Genomic DNA, 15,377 nt, shown 5'->3' with positions numbered 1-15,377 from the left:
TCATTTGTTGGTTAAAAGGAAATACACACATAAAAGATTGTTACTTATGTAGGAAAACTGCTGTGTAGATAAAATCGCCAATTCATATTGACAGAGCAATGTATGATCTCTCAAGAGTAGTTCAAGGTAGTATTACAGGTGTAGTGTTGTGACTCGTGGTCTTGTCTTAAGGTGTGTGGGAGGGAGGGAAGGGTGTGAGAGAGGCACCTTGTGAACTCTATATCTGATTAGTTGATTACTGGTTGAGGGAGTCCTTGATAGCTAGCTCTTGGTTTATAGAAAGTAACCTACTCAGCCATATTAGAGGAGTATGAGGGTGGTGGTGGTGGTGTGTGTGTGTGTGTGGGGGGGGGGGGGAATAGGCTTATTTAAAATCCAGTTGTAGAGTGCAAACCCCCTTGTTTCATCAGACCACATCTTGAAAGGAGATGGTGCATGAACTGTTTGATACCACAGACCATCTGTCCCATCAGAAGAGAGATTTGATATTATCTAGAGCTTGTCCATCTTCTCAAGTCAGCTTTAGTTCACTTTTTGAACAATCTTCGAACTGGTCAGCTGTGGGGAGTCTCTCTTTATCCGCAGTACCAATACCTTTTACACACATTCATGACTAGATAGTTTTCTGCTTATTAAATATTATTCCCTGTTTTTGGAGTGCATGTAAGTGTGGCTCATCTGTTCCTGTTAAAATGGCAGAAACTTGGTTTTGTCTATAATCGCAACTTGTTCAGTTTTTAACAAATTTCAGGATCCACAGTCCTATGCCTTCCAGTCTGTTTAGATTCTTTTCTAATATTACTAAGACAATATTAGTTATTAACGTCTCTGAAGCAATGCTATACGGCAATAAGTTAATACTGTATTAGCGATACTAGGAAAGAATCTTAAAATCAGAGACTCATTCCAAAGATTCAGTCTTCAGTCAGAGAGCTGTTACTCAGTACATATTCTGAAAGTCCTCTCCTTTCACCACCTTGGATTCTAGATTAGTGGAGAGATTCCTAATCTTAAGGTTTGTGGGGTTTTTTTGTTGTTTGGTTGTTTTTTTTTTTTTTTTTTTTTAAAGCTGCTTCTGCTCCACTTCTTTCAAAATGTTGATTAACCACAAATGGGAGGAGAAATGGAAAAACCCAGCAGAAATAAACCTTCAATTTTTTTTCCAGCTTGTCCCTTACCTGAAACAGACACAGCAGTTGCTTCTAGATAAAAGAAGTGTGGCCCTGATCACTTCTAGTTGTGATCTTGTCTGGTCAAGCTAAGCAATGCTAAGCCACCTCAGTACTTGAATGAGACTCTTCTAAGGCATCACTTATGTGCTAAAGGAAGACTGTAGGTAACTGGCATATTGTTAAAGATGACTGTGCAGCACCAACATGCAGCCACCTCTGTGGTGAAACTCAGCAAATGTTTTTATAGCAAAATGATTCCTATGTGCAGGGCTTCAAGTTAAGGTTAGTTTATGAAGTATTTGGGGTCTCAGGTACCATATAAATGAAAGATCCATTATCCAAGGATCGAAGATCATTTGGTATTCCTATGAGCACATTTTTGAGGAAACAGTACTTTCTGTTTAATGGTTAAATGATCGTATTAAATGAAGTGTTAGTTCCTGTGGTAGAGGCAGTATAACTATTAATTTATGAGCCTTAATGGTGGCAGATGCTTTGCTATAATGTGCATCTATGGTGCTGTAATGCTTGTTAGTGTTAGCACTGATCTACAAGTTGTATGATCGAGACTTTTTAGATAATAATAGCTAACGTTCTCGACCTGCCTTCCAGTTATATTAATGTGTTCTCAGGAATCTATGGGGGTTTGAAAGAAGGCTGTTGCCTCCTACTCTAATTGATCATGAATAGCTGCCATAAGGAGTACATGCATAAAAAGGACATGCTACAAACCAGGAACCACAAATACAGTTCAGTAAATGAGCTGGAGAGAAATCCACCATTAAATAATGTCAAAGCAGAGGTTAAATTGTTCAAAAATGTATCTAAAGGCAAGGCGTGTAATTAAAATTTCTAACACAGTAGCAAAGTAACGATGGCCCTGCAGTAACTTATAAACGTGAAGAGAACTGCAACTGTAAGCAAAAATATTTAGTTATCTTGATGACCAAATTCCGCAGCTACAAAATATTTTCTGAGGCTTTAGTTTTGACTGCTAATTTCAGAACCTGCCTAGAGGTAATTCCTGTAGAAGAGCTATGAATACAACCTTCTGCTAGTTTGACACTTCATAGTTCAGAAAATATACTCATGAACTGTGCTGGTTCTTTGACTTTGCACAGGTTTCTATCCAGAAAATGGAGAATTCACATGTGAAGGGCTAGACTGTGCTGCTCCAGTGCAGTGTGTGATAGTGTATAAGGTGGGTGCAGGTGCAGTACAGTCTCCTCTCCTGTGTGGCTGGTCTGTGGAGCTGGCTAGTGCATGTGTGGGGCAGAGCTATGGCTCCATACACTTTTCAAATGAGATGCTCCTGTGGGGACAGTTCAAGGAGTGGAGGAAGAGTCTTTACTCTCTGGACCCTCTCTCCTCTGTACGGTACAACTCCCCTTTTACTTTGCACAAGGGTTAGCCTCAATCTTGCCCACAACATACACTTCATGCACCTCTGGCATAAGTGTGTCAAACTCTGAAATCAGTGGGTCTGTGTGTGACTATAGCAGCAGTGAATTTGGCTTAAAAGGGTCCCATTCTGCTGTTAGAAACACAAGTCTGACTCCTGTTGTGGACAGCAGGTCAAATTCTGCCCTCACCCAAGCATAAACCGGCCGTACTTCCGTTGAAGTCAATACAACTACAGTGGTGCAAGTCCGGTGAGATCAGAATCATGGACACTGCTCCCAATTGTCATGTATTTAGGAGCAAAAATAGGACCGGAGAGTCACATTTGCAAAAAGAGGCACCTAAGTTACAATTGCAAATAAATGTGTTTTCAGGCTAAAATAAGTTGTTAAACAATAAAAAGTAATTGCTCTCTTGCGTGCATGCAGTTCCCATTTTGTGCATTAGATAAAGTATCTGGAACATATGGTATTACATGAATAGTATTTTCTCCCTCACAATTATCAGTCTATGCATAGTTGCTAGATCTGTGAAATCCATGACATCTGGCAATTTTTTTTTTTAGGCTGAAAGCTCCTAAATGTGTCTGGTTGCAATTTTAGACTTGGATCCTCAACTGTACTGAGCTTAAACGCTGGAGAGGGGTGGAAGAGGTGGCTCTGACACCTTTTCTCCTCCTCTGTTACTGGAGCCTTCACTGTGCTGCTCTAACTTATACCATCTGAAATGGTCCAACAGGGCTGATTCCACTGGCCTAGGATAAGCAGAATGCATTGTGGTCTGGCTAGATCCCATTTCAGCCTAGAATGTCCCCTGTGCCAAGGATTCCCCTGCTCTGGGGGAGTTTTTTTGCAATTGATTAAGGAAGCTTTAAGTCCCTTTTGTACAGAGGAGCAGAGCTGAAGAACTAGCTTGTTGTTACTAAAAACATGTATTAAAGATGACTTGTATTGTCATTTCCTTACATAAAGAGTAAAAGTAGAGGGATGTCACTTACAGAAGAACCCAGAACTTGCTCTTTCTGTCAGATGCTGAATTCTCATTCTGCAATGGGGGCTGGTCCCAGTTTCTGTACTCCCTGTGCTGTGTAGTACAAGGCTATTGGAGTTTAAAAAAAGGAAATGGCAATGGGCCATATGCCATACATAAAAATTACTTGGTTATAAATGCAGGGGGGCGGGGGGGAGGAAGGCCCTTGGCTGTGCTTTCACTTATCATTCCGTGTCTGCTGGCCATGTGGGACCCAAAGGCCATTGGTGAGACTTTATATTTTATCTACAGAAACAACAAAGAGTCTGGTGGCACCTTAAAGACTAACAGATTTATTTGGGCATAAGCTTTCGTGAGTAAAAACCTCACTTCTTCGGATGCATAGAGTGAAAGCTACAGATGCAGGCATTATATACAGACACATGGAGAGCAGGGAGTTACTTCACAAGTGGCGAACCAGTGTTGACAAGGCCAATTCAATCAGGGTGGATGTAGTCCACTCCCAATAATAGATGAGGAGGTGTCAATTCCAGGAGAGGAAAAGCTGCTTCTGTAGTGAGCCAGCCACTCCCAATCCCTATTCAAGCCCAGATTAATGGTGTTGAATTTGCAAATGAATTTTAGTTCTGCTGTTTCTCTTTGAAGTCTGTTTCTGAAGTTTTTTTGTTCAATGACAGTGACTTTTAAATCTGTGATAGAATGACCAGGGAGATTGAAGTGTTCACTTACTGGCTTGTGTATGTTACCATTCCTGATGTCCGATTTGTGTCCATTTATTCTTTTGCGGAGGGACTGTCCGGTTTGGCCAATGTACATGGCAGAGGGGCATTGCTGGCACATGATGGCATATATGACATTAGTGGATGTGCAGGTGAATGAGCCCCTGATGGTGTGGCTGATGTGGTTGGGTCCTCTGATGCTGTTGCCAGAGTAGATATGGGGACAGAGTAGGCAACGAGGTTTGCTACAGGGATAGGTTCCTGGGTTGGTGTTTCTGTGGTGTGGTGTGTAGTTGCTGGTGAGTATTTGCTTCAGGTTGGGGGGTTGTCTGTAAGCAAGGACTGGCCTGCCTCCCAAGGTCTGTGAGAGTGAGGGATCATTTTCCAGGATAGGTTGTAGGTCGTGGATAATGCGCTGGAGAGGTTTTAGCTGGGGGCTGTATGTGATGGCCAGTGGTGTTCTGTTATTGTCCTTGTTGGGCCTGTCCTGTAGTAGGTGATTTCTGGGTACCCGTCTTGCTCTGTCAATCTGTTTCCTCACTTCCCCAGGTGGGTATTGTAGTTTTACGAATGCTTGATAAAGATCTTGTAGGTGTTTGTCTCTGTCTGAGGGGTTGGAGCAAATTCGGTTGTATCTTAGGGCTTGGCTGTAGACAATGGATCGTATGATGTGTCTTGGATGGAAGCTGGAGGCATGTAGGTACGTATAGCGGTCAGTAGGTTTCCGGTATAGGGTGGTGTTTATGTGACCATCACTTATTTGTACTGTAGTGTCCAGGAAGTGGATCTCTTGTGTGGACTGGTCCAGGCTGAGGTTGATGGTGGGGTGGAAATTGTTGAAGTCCAGGTGGAATTCTTCAAGGGCCTCCTTTCCGTGGGTCCATATGATGAAGATGTCATCAATGTAGCGCAAGTAGAGGAGGGGCACTAGGGGACGAGAGCTGAGGAAGCGTTGTTCTAAGTCAGCCATAAAAATGTTGGCATATTGTGGGGCCATGCGGGTACCCATAGCAGTGCCACTGACTTGAAGGTATAAGTTGTCCCCAAATCTGAAGTGGTTGTGGGTGAGGACAAAGTCACAAAGCTCAGCCACCAGGCTTGCTGTGGCCTCATCAGGGATACTGTTCCTGACAGCTTGTAGTCCATCCTCATGTGGAATATTGGTATAAAGTGCTTCTACATCCATGGTGGCCAGGATGGTGTTTTCAGGAAGAACGTCAATGCACTGTAGTTTCCTCAGGAAGTCGGTGGTGTCTCGAAGATAGCTGGGAGTGCTGGTAGCATAGGGTCTGAGGAGAGTGTCCAAATAGCCAGATAATCCTGCTGTCAGAGTACCAATGCCTGAGATGATGGGGCGTCCAGGGTTTCCGGGTTTATGGATCTTGGGTAGCAGATAGAATACCCCTGGTCGGGGTTCTGGGGGTGTGTCCATGTAGATTTGTTCCCGTACTGTAGCTGGGAGTTTCTTGAGCAGATGGTGTAGTTTCTTTTGGTATTCCTCAGTAGGATCAGAGGATAGTGGCCTGTAGAATGTGGTCTTGGAGAGTTGCCTGGCAGCCTCCTGTTCATAATCTGACCTGTTCATTATGACTACAGCACCTCCTTTGTCAGCCCCTTTGATGATAATGTCAGAGTTGTTTCTGAGGCTGTGGATGGCATTGCGTTCTGTACGGCTGAGGTTATGGGACAAGTGATGTTGTTTGTCCACAATTTCAGCCTGTGCACGTCTGCGGAAACACTCTATGTAGAGGTCCAGTCTGTCATTTCGACCATCAGGAGGAGTCCACGCAGAGTTCCTCTTCTTGTAGTGTTGGTAGGAAGGTTCCTGTGGGTCAGTGCACTGTTCAGTTTTATCTGTGCTGCACAGTCATAAATAATGGCTCTCTCTTCTTTAACATCTTTTATCCCAGGTTCTTAAAGTGCTTTAACTCTGTGCCTGGATGGGAAGAGTTTAACTCGGGCCAGGTCTACGCTACAGACTTATAGCGGTATAACTGTGTTGCTAAGAGGTATGGATCTTTTCACACCCCTGAGTAACATAGTTATACCAACTTAACACCCAGGGTAGATAGAGCTTCTCCTGTCAACATAGCTACAGCCTCCCAGGGAGGTGGATTAACTACGCCGGCAGGAGAAGCTCTGCCATTGGCATAGTAGGATCATTACTTAAGCACTATAGCAGCCTATCTGTACCATACGTGAAGACACACCCTAAGCCTTTTGGAGAGGATGTGACACATGTAAGTATTCGTTTTATAGGTGGGTCAGCTAATGCACAAAGAGCTTAAGGTTTCTTGCATAATACTTAATGCCAGAGAGACACTTGGGAAAGGAGATCTATGCATCAAAGGCAGGTCACAGAGGGACTTATGCTGAAGTAGCCACAACCACACTCTGGTTGAATGACTCTGGAATGGATAGAGGAGCAAATGCTAGAACAGCTAAATGCTTTCAAAGAGTGTTCTTCAGTCAGATAGCTGCTGCAGAAGGACAGAGCGATAGCCTGACCCATTCGAGGAATCCACCACTGTAGCTGCCATCTATTCTGTGCCCTTCTGCTTTGAGAATGGGACTAAGCCTTGGGCATGTGTGAAAGGAAGGGGGAAGATTTCTCTCCATCTCTATGCCTAAGTTGCATGTGTTTGAGCAAGCCGTTTACAAGAGGTCAGTGGAAGAACTAGGAACAGAACTCTAAGAAGTTTTGAGTCCTAGTTCTCTGCTTACCCACTTGGCTATTTGTTCTCAATAATCTGCACTCCCAGTCAGCTAACATACAAGCTAGTCCTGGAAATTGGCTATAGACAAGGACCACAACAATGTATGAGGTCTTGACTGAGCTCCACTTGTGTTCTTTCCAAAGTTTGCCAGAATCGCTAGGGCTGAATTTCCAGGAAAATAAAGGTCCCACTTGAGGTGCTGGGATGTTGCTCATGAGCTGCAAGTATACTTTTGAAGTTTCAGGGTGTTTTCCTGGTATGGAAAGTATAAATCTCTGTGGGTGTGAATCCACCTGACATAATTAGTCTTTTCAGTCATCCTCCGGTGGAGAGGCAGAGGATGAGCTCTCAGAGATTCCTAGCTGCTCAGCTCGATGGACTAGGAAATACTGAGAGACTCTTTCAGAACAATATGCTAGTTGGTGATACTGATTTATCAAAATGGGTGTATTTAGTTAGCTCTTACACTTTTTTTTTTTTTTTGGCTCCTGATTTTCCATGATCTCCTACTGATTCAAGTTTGAGGCAATATTAACTGAAAAAATACCAAATTTTATCACCATTGATCCATCGTGAACAGGTCCCTGTGCATATTTTATATTCTGTACAGGTCAGATTGTGATAACCTTACTCTGTGAATAGCTAGTTCCTTCACGAGTAGTAGTAATGACTTCAGTGGGACTGCTCATGGTCTAAGGTACTGTTAAACATGAGCAAATATATTACAATCTGGCTGTCATTCAGAAAAGAGTTAGTTACTTGTGACACATCAGAAAAGATGTATGCCATTTCAGTTCCTCTGCATTAGTACAGAGTTGTTCTCGTGTGAATACTGCTCCATGTAATTCCAAAAATGACTCCTCCCAAATCAATGTGATTTTGATAATTCCTCTCCGTGAACACAATCTGAATATATTAATGCGCTAAGACAAACAACTCTGTTCACTGTAGTGGGGATATACTGACAGACAACAGCGAAGGATTCGATCTCTGACATTGCGTTGCCAGGCACCTCCCATAAAGTTCATGCAAGTTGCAGGTGCTTGGTATCTTTGCAACCCAAGCTCTTGAGTTAGATTCCTAAACCTGGAAGTAGGTGCTTAATGTTGGTCTGGGTTTTATGGTCAGAGGGAAGGCTGCGGGTGGAAGTTAGCAATAGAAGGCCACTAGAAAGGAGTGAACCTTGATGAGAAATTTGAAAGAATAGTGAGGCTTCCTGCTGAACGTGAGTTTGGGGGGGGGGGATATTCTAGGCATAGGATGAGGACAAGACTTACAGGGTTAGGAGGGACCCCAAGGGTCATCTAGTCTACCCCCCTTCCAAGATGCAGGATTTGTTGTGTCTAAACCATCCAAGACAGATGGCTATCTAGCCTGCTTTTGAAAGCCTCCCGTGAAGGAGCTTCCACGACCTCCCTAGGCACGAAGAAGAAGGAGCTAAACACTTGTTCCCCTTTCCAGTGGCTGACTTCAGCAGAGTTATTCTAAATTTGCACTGATATAACTGAGAGCAGAATCTGACCTATAGAGACTTGTTAATGTAACTGCTGGAATAAAGAACACAACAAGAATGACAGCACCTACTATCATGTCCCCACTGACAGTCATAAGAAAACTTCCACAGAATTTAACTGCAAATTTTGTTTATATACACAAGGAATGGTTAATTTGCATTGAACACAATACTTGAATAATACATTATAAAAATCCCATAAATACTAATTGCTGAAAGTGGGGGGCAGGGCTGTCCCTAGGGAGGTGCGGAGCCTCGGGCGGACGTGACAGATGTCTCCTGGGACCGACTGCATTGGCCAATCTCACTGACCCACGGGCTCCCCCAAAGAACAGGGCCCGGGGTGGGGGGGTGCAGGGACAGATTTGTCTCTTTCTGGCTGCCCGTGCTGGCCAATAGCACCAGCCCACGGGGCCTGGAGCAGTCACCCCGATTCACCCTACCCAAGGGATGGCTCTGATGGGGGGTCCACCCTACTTCTTAACTTCGCATTTGGCTGCTCCTTCAGCCCTCCCCTTGTGGTTCTGTTCCCTGGAGCATGGCACAGATTCCCTTAGCCCCTTACTGCTTTTAGCATGTTACTTTCCATAACTGCCACTGCTGCCTACAAGCAACTACAACGGTACACTGTCGTCATCAGGCAGACGCCGCTCACATCGCATCTGGTTAAGGTTGAGTAACTGTAATGCCCAACAGAATGTGGGAAGAAGTGTGGAATGATTTTATTAACACTGTTGAGCTGCTTGTGAATGATTTTGTGACTCTACAAATTGGCTACTTCTTTCTCTGAATATCACTGTAATTGGTAGTGAAAAGCTTTTACACTTATTTCCCTACTAGGGAAACCAAGAAGTTGCTAAATCTAGTGACAAAATCGCTAAGTTGGCAACACAGAAAGTTCCTAGTCCTCATCTTCAAAAGAAACCTGCACACCACTTCAAAAGACAAGCTGGGAATTTAAATCATAACTTTGCTGGACACTAAAAGTCATGGACTTTACAGAGACACTGGTTTTATGGCTCATTACAACAATCTGTGATGCACTTCGCTACCTAGTAACTCTCCTATGACCTACTACTGCAGAGGTGTTGCAGGGGTGGGCAAACTACGGCCTGTGGGCTGGATCCATCCCACCAGCCATTTTAATCCGGCTCTCAAGCTCCTGCTGGAGATGGGGTCTGGGGCTTGCCCCTCTTCGGTGTTCCACCGGAGGCGCAGGGTCAAAGGCCATTCTGCGTGGTTCCCGGAAGCAGCAGCATATCCCCTTTCCGGGTCCTATGCGTAGAGGCAGCCCGGGGGCTCCACTCCGCACACTGCCCCCTCCCCAAGCGTCACCCCCGCAGCTCCCGTTGGCTGGGAGCCATGGCTAATGGGCACTGCAGGGGCAGTACCTATGGATTGGGCAGCGTGCAGCAGAGCTGTCTGGCCTTGCCTCCGTGTAGGAGCTGGAGGCGGGGATATGCTGCAGCTTCCGGGAACCGCTTGAGGTAAGCGCCACCCAGAGCCTTCACCCCTGAGCCCCCTCCTGCCCTCCGAACCCCTCAGTCCTAGCCCAAAGCACCCTCCTGCACCTCAAACCCCTCAGTCCCAGCCCCACCCCAGAGCCTGCAACCCCAGCCAGAGCCCTCCCTCCTCCCCCGTACCCCAATCCTGTTCCAGCCCAGAGCTTCCTCCTGCATCCTGACCTCCTCATTTCTGGCCCCACCTGATAGCCCAAAGCCCTCACCCCCACCCGTACTCCAACCCCAATTTTGTGAGCATTCATAGCCCGCCATACAATTTCTATACCCAGATGTGGCCCTCGGGCCAAAAGGTTTGCCCACCCCTGGGTGTTGAGTACCACTTTATTTTAAGTGGTTTCCTGCAACATGTGTGAACCTCTTGTGCTTAATCTGGCCCATTTTGTACAGTAAAAGCTGTATATTCTGGCCCTGTACCAACTGGAAAGCTCTATAAACCGGCATTTCTAATCTTCATAGGTCTGGTTGGCCTGGGGCCAGCTAGCTCTGTGTGACTCCCTGGAAGTGATGACATGTCTCTGCTGCTCCTAGGCGGAGGTGCGGCTAGGTGGCTCTGTGTACCACCTCTGCCTGCAGGCACCGCCTGCACCCCTCCCATTGGCCATGGTTCCCGGCGCAGAGCCGTCTAGTCGCACTGCCTCCTAGGAACAGCAGGGCTAGGTCGCTGCTTGCAGGAAACTGCCCAAGGTGAGTGCCTCTTGGATTTGGCACCCTGGGTCCCCTCCCACACCCAAACTCTTCCCAGGACCTGCACCCCCTCCCACGTCCCAACCCATAGCCCTGCCCGCCTCCTGCATCCAAATTCCCTCTCTCTTAGTTAACTGGAATTTTTCACTTACTGGAACCCCCAATTCCCCCAACATGCTGGATAAAAAGAGCTTTTACTGTATTTAGCTGTAATACTCTGGTTTATTTTCTTTAGACCTGAGGAAGAGCTTTGTGAAAGCTCAAATGTTTTTCCCCTCCACCAGCAGAAGTTGATCCAATAAAAGGTATTACCTCACCCACGTTTGTCTCTTTCGTATCCTTGGATCAACGTGGCTACACCAACACTTCAAACATATAGTAGCATTGCAGATTTTAACACTAAAACCAGACATCTTTTTCTAATGACCCATGCACCCCCCACCTTTGGCGTTGCTGATTTTTAAAATGAGGTTTTGTGTGTGTGTGTGGGGGAGGGGGGGGCGGGGGAAGAGCATTACATATGTTTGTTGCATAACCACAAAACTGAAGAGAGTTTCTTGGAATTCCACTCATGGCTGCTGGCAATTATGGTAAATCTTTCAACTTGCTTTCATTTTTCAGACTTCTCCAGCACAAAACCCTTGAGCTTTACATCTCATTTCCAAGATTTTCCCTTGAGCACGTGGTGCTAATGAGTACAGTTCCACAGAAAATAATAGAACAGTGCAGACTAGGGGAACATCATGTAGTTTTTGTTTTTGTTTTTTTAATGGACTAAAAGACATTTCCTTATGCCCACAAATTATTTTGAGCTCAACAAGTTCAAAGCTAAAATTGGAATTGTTAAAAATGTTCAGGGTGGCAGCATGCACCCTTCGTACTGAAAGACTCTAAGTAGAGCTCAGCTTTTTTCTTCAGTTGACAAACATTTTGCTGTCTCAAACAATGACTTATTTTTGATATCAGGAAAATTCATTTTAGTCATACAAAATACACAACTGGATACTTTCTGTGTCTAGTCACTGGACTCACTGAGGTAGCTAATGCAGTGATTACCATAGACTATGATAAAGTCTCCATTGCTCTTCTAAATCTTGTCTAGGATTTTCAAAAGGCACTTTGGTTAATTTCTAGTTACGGGCATTACTTGACAGGAATTTGGAGCTCTCTACTAGCTGTAGGCAGTAAAAGTATGTCTTCCTTACCTGTGAATCTCAAAAGCAGTCAAGTGTGAGGATGCCTTGTTCCTTATGTGGAAGGTGACACCCTGTACGGATGAGTTATTAAGCTGCTAATGTTTTAAATGGGTGTAATGCCTTTCATCCAATGCACTTGAGAAACTCTGGGCTCCACTGTGCCCAATTAGCCACTCTGATACCATAGTGTTGTCTCCAAATGATCTACTGTATGCAGATGAAATAGTTCTAAATAACTACACTTCTATAGTCCCCTACTTTGGGCCTTTCTGCTCTACCTTGTCTAAGTGACCATCGCTGTATTAAAGTGTGGTGCATGCTATGGAAGAAGTAAGGGAACCTGTACTCTACTATCTTGAAGAGCATAAACAAAGGGATTTAGGTTAGGAAAATGAGCTATAGACAGAAGAATGGCAAAGTCCATTTTGGCAGCTGAAATGTGGCTATTTGTGAGATGAAGGAAGAATGTTAGGGTAATGGAGATGAAGGGAGAAGATCAGAAATATCAGATGCCTCAATGGCAGGGATAAAGGGTAGTGGAATAATATAAAGAACTGTCTTGTTTCCTTTTGCTCAGGCCATTATCTGCCCCTAACTAATCTCTGACTCAGAGATTAGTTAGGGGCATTTGGTACTATGGTGGAGGTGGTATAAAACAAATCATCATACACAGAGGGATCCATGTCGAACATTAGTTTTCTTCCAGAATTCATTGCCACAAAGGACAAATACACCAATATCTCAATTGTTTTATAGTAGTATTCCATGTCCTTTAGTACTATCTACACAGGAGTCAGTCTTGGCTTGCCCATCTGAACTAAAGGAACATAAATTGGAGCTTGAGAGCTGTTTTTGGCATGATTTGCATTGCTGAGGTGTCCCAGTAACTTAGAGAACAACAATTCGGTGACTGGTTGTAACGATGTGGTTCTGGTGGGACCCAATTGAGAGCACCAATTCAGGACAAATCGCTTAAAACAGGGCAGTTACAGCCCTAGGCTGGGGTTTTTCCACCTTTAAGGCAAACCAAACCAGCCAGCCAAAGAGGACTTTGGTCTTACCCCACTGGCTAACCACAAGTCACACAAGCAATTCCCTGAGACACTCCAGTTTCCCAGTATCACCACCAGTGCCACTCGTTATGGGGACAAATGGTTATGAAAACCAATATCCCATTAAAAGAAAAAAGGTTTGTCAATAGAAGAGGGCTGCATCTACACTGGGGGTTATGTCAGCAAAGCTATGTGGGTCGGGGTGTGGTTATTTCACACAGACAGTGGATGTAGCAATGCTGATGTAATTTTCCACTGTAGAGCAGACCCTAGACTAAGACTTCCATTGTGCCTTAACTTCAAAGGCTGAAATAAAGAGTTCCACTCAAGATTCATCTCTTCCCTGTATGATTAGTAATCACTAGAATATGCTCTGCTTTATAAAGCAACCCTTTGCTCCATCCCTGAACCTCCTGAGGTATAGCACAGAATTTTATTCAGCTCCTGAATTTAGTTAAAGAGAGAAACATTTCCTCCCCATATGTCAGTTAAATAAAACCCATCATAAAAAGTTATCTTTTTATTTTGCCTCCATAAACAGAAATGAATCTTTTTGAAGTGATTCTCCTTTGTTGCTGATTAAAATGGTAGACATTACTGCAATCTTTCCCCAGTGAAACAGTTAAACCAGCTTTAAGAATTAACCCAAGGATCAGGCCCTGGAATCATTCTAAATAATGTATGCTTCTGTAGAATTTGTAATATACATTGTATCAGGCTGGTATTGTTAGGGACATCCTATTAAATAAGCTGATGCATCTTTACAAGTCTGTCCTAGTACACAATAAACTGTACTAATACAAAGTGCAAAGATATTTTTCCAGTAATGGCTTTTTTCTTGTTGGACTTGCTCTATAATCTGGAAGATGAGCTAGAATTGCTTTAGTTTTTTTAGGTCACTATAATAAGTATACACATTTTAGCATATTCTAAACATTTAGGGCTAGATTTTAACACCCTGAGTAGCTCCATTGACATCAATCGGCCTTACAGAGTAAGATGGCACTTTACTGTGAGTAAAGGGGCAGAATCAGTGCTTTGTCTGTAGACAGAGAGAGAGACTTTACAGCAATACTTAGCTTATCGTGTAGCGATACTCAAGCTTCAGTGTTGAAAATATGTGCCTTTTTATTTTAGTTTGAATTTGGCTAACTTCAATTTCCAAACACTGGATCATCTTATGCCTTTGTCTACTAAAAAGTCTTTTCCCTGGTTAGGTACTTCTAGACCACGATCAAATCACCTGCCAACCTTCTCTTCAGTAAACTGAACAGACTGAACTCTGTTTCTCACTGTAAGATAGGTTTTCCAGTCCTCTGTTTTCACTTTTCCTCTAAGGCTTCTCTTGCAGAATGGCAGAATAGCATGAAAGAAGGTGAGTCGAGTGTTGATGGTGGGGGAATAAGATATGAAGAAATGAGTCTGTTCTATATTCAGGCCATTACGTTTGGTTTGGAATTGAATTCATTTCATACCAACCCTCTATACTAAAGCACAGTAGGATATATGCCCTTCTTCAACTAAGCAAGCTTGCATATAATGGTCACTTAACTACTGTTTTTTTCTAGCGTCAGTATAAACATATGGAGCTGTGCTAATCTGACATGGAGCTGAACAATGTCACTATGTCCAATATGCATATGTCTTTATGACGCAAATAAACAGGTGCATTGCAGAACTAGCAGGTCTGAGGTTTTCTTTCTGTGCATCTGCTGAGTGTAATTGTCACATGTTTCAACAAGTTCCATTTTAAGTCAAGACAATGAGATAATGATATATTACGTAGGGCACCATTTTCCCCTCATCCAAGCTGTGCTCAGCACTGGGGAGGCTAGTGGGAAAGGCCATCAGGGATTCAGTTATGGATCCCTGATTCTGTGCTGGCTAGCTCCGGCATGAGTTAGCGTAGCCTCCTGAGCCACTCTCTCTTTTAGAGTGCTCCCTGGGGTAGGAGAGCTCACAGCATCTCTCTCTCTGTGTCCTGTTTAGTCTGCACTCTGCCCTTATTCAGTATTTCAGAACCCTCAGCAATGTTTCTTCGGGGTGCACGTACTGAATATAGGCAAATTGTTTGGATTTTTTGTTTTCTCTGAGCAGTTCATCCCCTCCCTCATGTATAGCTAACCTATCAATAGCATATTTATTAACTGACTCCTGCATCTTATTGTACCTAACTATGAGTCAGCTTTCAAGGAGCAGTGTTCACTTGAATGTGAGGCTAGAGCCAGAGAATCAGTTACCATCAGCATGATACGCAGTTTTCAAATCCTAACATTCAATACTTAAATTTCCATTTTTGGTGGAGGCTGTTGTTGACCATTCCCCTTGGCAGGGACTAGAAGGCTCAACATGCCCAGGATAAAAAGAAAGAAACACGAAGGACTTTTTTTCAAACTATAGTCCTGCTCTT

The sequence above is a fragment of the Malaclemys terrapin genome, chromosome 5, assembly GCF_027887155.1.
Source record: "Malaclemys terrapin pileata isolate rMalTer1 chromosome 5, rMalTer1.hap1, whole genome shotgun sequence".
Taxonomy (NCBI): Eukaryota; Metazoa; Chordata; order Testudines; family Emydidae; genus Malaclemys; species Malaclemys terrapin.
The sequence above is the reverse complement of the archived record's forward strand: the minus strand, read 5'-3'. Positions refer to the sequence as shown.